Below are 6,795 nucleotides of genomic sequence, written 5' to 3' on the forward strand. Positions count from 1 at the left end.
TAAAACCAAGGTTTTTGTTTTCTTTTATATTTATTTTAATTATTTCCCTATGGTTCATTGTTTTAATCTAATATATGTTTCTGAGTTATTCCTGTTCCATTTTCTGTGCATTCTAGTTTATGCCTCAAGGGTTAATGTTTCTGTTCATCTTTGATCAGGTCCTGTGTTAATTATTCTCCCTCTTCCTCAGCTTCCTGCCTTCACCTTCCTCAGCTGTTTCTCATTCTCACCTGATTGGTCACACCTGCTTGCCATGCCTTTCTCCACACTGACCTCTGAGTATAAGCTCTCTGGTTTTTAGTACTCACTCCCTCGTGATCTGTTGCTGCCTCATTCTCTGTTCCACTGTTTTGTCTCCTGTGTTGTATGCCTTTTTCTCCCAGAGTTCTGCCAACTGTAAGTTCCTTTTCATTGCTATTAAAGATATCTGCTGACAGTTCATCTCTGTGCTTTGGTCCTGCCTCAACCACTACCACCACAAAACCTGAAAAATATCCTTGAAAAGCAAAGGCTGCTAATGCTGATAAGAGATCTACAGAGACTTGAGGAATAAGCTATGAGAAATAGTTCCTCCTCCACAACGAGGCACATTAATCTCAACCATGTGGGAGAAGAATGAATCAAGAGCAGTGTGTTTGCATGAAGCACAGATAGTGAAGCCTATAGCCTGTTGGCTCAAGCAGTTTTAAACACCTCAGTAATCCAGAACAAAGTCCTAATAGCATTTGTTAGCTTCTTCGCCCACACTAATGAAATCTGAGGAGGTGTTGGTGTGTCATCAGAGATACCTTTCAGGTTCTACAGTGTGACGCCTACTAGAGCAGGAAGGCTCCAATTATTTTCACCTGAATTAGATATTTTTGCTTGAAGGATGTGCTTCACCCCGAATAAGAGATACAGACATTAATTTCCGCTTGATCCCTAAATATTGACGTCTGTAGGCCAGTTTAGAAAAAAAACATTGTGTTTAATCTGGGGGCACTAGAAAAGATAAAGATTGACAAAAATGAAAACTATACAACATTACATTCTCATACAAACTAATAAGTCCCACAAATAAAAAACCCTATTTTCTCATAATACTAATCAGGAAAGAGTAGGTTGTATGTGCTTTTAAAGCTATTGTAGTGCATGCTGAATTCCAACAAAACTGCTGTGTGAGTGTTGAAGTCAGGGCTTCTCATTTGATCTGCACCTCCATCATGATAGCAATAGTCAAACTGAAAACTGCTGAAAACATCTCGGCGTCCAGGATGAAAAATTGCTACAGCAGCAGAGCCCCAATCTGTTAAGGCCATTTACGAGCTCAGGTTAACTTACAATTGTTCAGAGAAAAAAAGAAACATGATAAAATATTGATGTGCTCACTGCCTGGGTGTAAAACTGTTGAAGAGAAAGATCTTAAACTCTCCCAGTATGGCCTGTAGCCTGTGGTTATGTTTCCAAACAAGCATTGTAACGTGATACAGCATGTAGAAAATTGTTTCCAGTGGCCCTAATGTATTCTCATATGATGCTAAAGCCTGAAAACTTAAACAAGATGGTCAGTAAATGACACCATCCAGATTAGAGTGATAGGTAAAAGATTGCTGTAGGCTTTATCACAATTCATCGGATATTTGTGTTGGACAGTAATTGTTTGCAAATGTACATTTCTTTAGACGCTCAAACTGCTCCCATGATGACTCCATTTTCTAGAGTACTGTCTTCACAGTGTAGACTTTAATTAGAGTGGCATCAACATTGCACCTACCTTACACCAGTTAAGAACAATATCATTTCAGAGTGCAGACACTCTTCTGTACTCACTAAAGCTCGTAATAATGGTGGTCAAATTTTATGTGCATTCATCATGGGCATAAATATCATTCATATTGGGCTTTATCAGAAAAAGTTCAATTAAAAGAATGTATTTTCCTGCCTGGCTTTTAAGTAGCATCTACTATTTATCAAAAGTACTATCTATTAATTAGCAATATGGAAAAGATCGAACTATTCATGAATAGCTACCCAGCTTTGCCCATTCCAAACCCAGTTCTGATGTATGCTTGTGACTATGTATTTGGTTTGAATATTAAAATGCGTCAAAGTTTCAATCATGTGATCAAAGCAACAGAATAAAAATTGGTCAGGATGTTCAAGAGCCCCAGATCCACATCTTCCATGAAGTAGAAGCTAAATCCTAGTGAAGTGAGTTTAACATCAACATGAATTTACATTACCAAGAAAGAAACACTTTGTCTAAAATCCACACCCTCAATCACAACTGAAAAGTGCAACTGACCACAAAACTGTTTTCTGAAGAAAGGTTTTATGGCCAGAGGAGAAAAACTCTGAGGCTTTTAGTTACAACAACAAGAAGCATGCTTGGAAGAATTGAGAGCAGGTTTTAAAACCGTATAAAACTGGACCAACTATCAAGCACAACAGTGATAGCTTTATACTAAGGGCCTATTTCTCTGCCAGCGGTACTGATGCACCATCTAAAGTGAATGGAATAAAATGGATAAGGACTTATCCAGGTTCTTCAACTTCACCAGAAATCAAAAGCTATATGGTTATCATTTGGTGGATGATGATCTGAAATAAACATCAAAACAGCTAGGAATAAGCTCCTGGAATGGCCCTGACCTAAAATTGACTGAATATACTGTATGTGGACTATGCATAAAATTCAAACTTGTGGCAGGAATCCAACCAATTTAAAGAGGTTCCAATCTTTCTCATAATGTTGGTAGTGGATTATGCCAGGACCAGGTTTCTGGGGCATGTATATGTATATGACAGGCAGTGTTTTTTCCTCGGCATTCAACAACAGGATAATCCTTTATTTATTGGCTTTACTTGGAAGGAGGAACATTTAGAATAGAAATTCTCACTGAATTTCCTATCTTTTGTAGATGAACTTAATAATTATGTTTAAATTAAAAATCTAGAAACTGAAAAATATACTGTATGTAATTTTAGTACATAAAAGTTCCAGAGGCTGCATGGCTTGGGCCTAATCTCTATCTGACTCTTAAAGCTAACATCAAACTAAAACTGGCTTACACTTTACCCTTGAATTTAGAATGCTGCACGTGTTGGTAAACCTTCGTGTTCAGTATAAACATCTGTACAGTGAAATGCTAAACTACACATTTTAACCCAATAAAAAGAGGTAAAAGATGTGGTCATACTTCATTTTTTTATACAGAGGTTTATGTATGCCATTGATCGCACCACAAATTCTGATGATGAGGCAGACAAAGTAATCATTGCTGTTTAATAACATAACACTATGTATACTGTGTGCAATTTAGTGCATTTAGGAAGTTAATTTGCTAAATGAATACCACTGCGTGGTGCAATTCCATCTAAATCCCAGAAGCTGTGAGCTGGGGGGGTAGTTTTACTGCTTCAGAATGATCAATTTTTATTATTATGTCATAAAAAAGCAAAACACAACAAAATAAACAAATAAATAAATATACAAATTTATAGTTTTTTCTTCTTTGACCGACTGGTCAAATATCTTTTTGTACTTGGGTCTAAAAAGGACAACATTTATGTTCAACAATCGCACCAACTTTTCTAAATAAATGCTTTCTACCAGCTGAGGGGAAAATCTGCACACAGAGACCACGGAGAAGATGGTCATTACGTGTTTATATGATTGTTGTAGTTCTTGCTGTTCTCTTTAAAGCAGTAGGAGTTAAGTCATTTGTTAGAAATCATCAAAGAAAAAATGTATCTCACAGGCAAACCACCTCTAATTGTTCACAGCCTGACACCTGCAGTAAGAATATGTCTTCTTAAATTGACTTACCAGTGTAGCAGTCTTACTTCCACTTCAATACAGACAGGGAATTAATTAGGAAAAAGTAAGACCAAATACACATGTATATTTATTATTTTTAACAAACAATTACATCCACAGAGTTAAGTTTACGTCAGATGTCACTATCTTAATGTACAATAAGGACTGGCACATTTAAAACTATCTTAAAGAGGATTTTGTTCAGTCTCACAAAACTTTGAAGAACCATCTCTTTTTAAAAGACACTTTAGAGGCAAATCCTGGATCCATGTTTTTCTGTGATGCAAGCCTTGGCCCGAGACCATTTGTATTTGAGTTTTTGTTCGTTAGGAGAAGCAGTCTTACACACATTAGTCTCGCCATATTGGGATGTATGTTAGAAAACCTCCAGTTCTTGATCAATGAAAGCCAGGCTGCTCTGCAAGGCCACAGCTTTAGCCCCGGCTTTGTGTTCAACCTGCCAATGCGGTTAATGATGTCCCCACTGAAAATGGAGGGGCAGCAGGTGGAGGTGATTAGACTTAAAGAATATATTTTTTTCAGTTCAGTTCAGTTTCCACATATTTTACAGTAAGAAACGCAAAGAAGAATTTGCACCATTTCTTGTGGCCAATTCTTGCAACAGCTGAATGTAATTCTGATAATAGATTAATGAAACGTAAAGTATTTGACTGCTGACCATGAATTCAGATTTCTCAGAGATTGTTAAAGGAGCGGGGTTGTGTACAACGAGGCATGGCACCACCAGCTGCTGTAGTGGCAGTGGTTAGTATACAAGTTTATCATTTTTATACCATTCATTTGTCACAAAAAGGAGTTTAAAGATGTTTTTAAGCGTGAAAGTAGACCTCAAAAATCCCTCTTTGCAGACAGTTCATCAAGAATGAATTTGAAATGTACGTTCTTTTGTAGCAGCAGAGCTCCGCTTACAGGCTGGTCTGGCTGCTGAAACAAGCTAAGCTAACCGGGCTGTTGGACTGGGACTTCCCCACTAACCACTGCCTGATCTAGGCCGAGGACTCTGGGATTTACCCCTACCTACTATTTGTGGTGACAGAAAATGAATATAAAGTAGGTATGTTGTGAATAACTGCCAGAGTCAGTACCAGAATATAAAATTTAATATTTTCTGCCTGAGATTTTTGACATTTTAAGTTCATGTAGACAATAAATATAAACTGAAACAGCTGTGTAAGAAAAATTTTTTAATGGATTACTCCTTAATGAGCACTTTTACTTTTCCTTGTACATAAAAAATACACATTTCCCTAAGACCTGCATTTCATGTAAACATAACTTGGTGGAGTGTTAACTCTATTATTTTTCATAGTTTTATGCAGACAGCTCTGCAGGAGGAGAGACCACAGTTCCAGATTTGGGTGCAGTTTCCCAAAAGTTATCCTCTTCACCCTCTTGCCATGGTCTACTCCATTATCTACACAGATTCTACTTTATATAAATATTTTCTTATGATTAGACAGTCAAGTTATCAATATCCTCTGGAGCTCTAGACTGATCTTCTGCTTTTATTCTAATAAGTAAAATGTTTACTAAAACTGTTTTTCTGTTTGTGCTATAGATATCTGATATGAGCTTGTGTGCTGATAATAAAAGAACAATACGTGTATTAATCAGTCTTTAGTAGTTATTGTAAATTAATCATGCAGTTTTAAAGCAACAACTCTGGCCGGATGCAGATTGGTAAAAAATTAAATGTAAAATATTGACTTTTTCCTGCCTATGGAACCATTGCAGCTTAGGGAATAATGAAAGGAATTAATCAACAGTATAACTCTAAAACTGCTCATTTATTCTTTATCAGCTAAAATGAAAATATATGTAGACATGCAGTTTTCTTCACAACTTCCCCATACCTCATTAGGCTGAGTTAAATAAGTGGTCCATTGCCTTTCTGAGCAATGAAAACAGAGATACTCAATTTCCCAGGATTACTTTTACCCTGATAAAACAAATCCTGGGGTTGTAAATCCCAGGACTTTTGGTGGAAAAGGGGCTAATATTATCAGAAAAGAGTTAACGCTGAATCGGGCTGCATTCTGAGAAATGTAGTGTCATTTACTTGGGGTAACAGTCAATTAGCAGCAGAAGTATAACATAAGGGTGTTTAAGTACCTTGTAACATATTTACAGGGGTTGGACAATGAAACTGAAACACCTGGTTTTAGACCACAATAATTTATTAGTATGGTGTAGGGCCTCCTTTTGCGGCCAATACAGCGTCAATTCGTCTTGGGAATGACATATACAAGTCCTGCACAGTGGTCAGAGGAATTTTAAGCCATTCTTCTTGCAGCATAGTGGCCAGGTCACTACGTGATACTGGTGGAGGAAAACGTTTCCTCACTCGCTCCTCCAAAACACCCCAAAGCGGCTCAATAATATTTAGATCTGGTGACTGTGCAGGCCATGGGAGATGTTCAACTTCACTTTCATGTTCATCAAACCAATCTTTCACCAGTCTTGCTGTGTGTATTGGTGCATTGTCATCCTGATACATGGCACCGCCTTCAGGATACAATGTTTGAACCATTGGATGCACATGGTCCTCAAGAATGGTTCGGTAGACCTTGGCATCTAGCACAAGTATTGGGCCAAGGGAATGCCATGATATGGCAGCCCAAACCATCTCTGATCCACCCCATGCTTCACTCTGGGCATGCAACAGTCTGGGTGGTACTCTTCTTTGGGGCTTCTCCACACCGTAACTCTCCCGGATGTGGGGAAAACAGTAAAGCAGTAAAGGTGGACTCATCAGAGAACAATACATGTTTCACATAGTCCACAGCCCAAGATTTGCGCTCCTTGCACCATTGAAACCGACGTTTGGCATTGGCATGAGTGACCAAAGGTTTGGCTATAGCAGCCCGGCCGTGTATATTCACCCTGTGGATCTCCCGACGGACAGTTCTGGTGGAAACAGGAGAGTTGAGGTGCACATTTAATTCTGCCGTGATTTGGGCAGCCGTGGTTTTATG

At 38.2% G+C, this 6,795-nt stretch overlaps 1 long non-coding RNA gene across 1 annotated transcript; it reads left to right on the top strand.

Moving 5' to 3' along the window:
- The first annotated feature begins 290 nt into the window (after window positions 1-290).
- LOC124863832 lies at window positions 291-5,687 on the top strand. The gene is made up of 4 exons (XR_007037203.1): window positions 291-396; window positions 4,490-4,564; window positions 4,712-4,870; window positions 5,130-5,687. It is a non-coding gene; the product is annotated as an uncharacterized LOC124863832 (long non-coding RNA).
- Window positions 5,688-6,795: the final 1,108 nt, after the last annotated feature.

The sequence above is a fragment of the Girardinichthys multiradiatus genome, chromosome 3, assembly GCF_021462225.1.
Source record: "Girardinichthys multiradiatus isolate DD_20200921_A chromosome 3, DD_fGirMul_XY1, whole genome shotgun sequence".
Taxonomy (NCBI): domain Eukaryota; kingdom Metazoa; phylum Chordata; class Actinopteri; order Cyprinodontiformes; family Goodeidae; genus Girardinichthys; species Girardinichthys multiradiatus.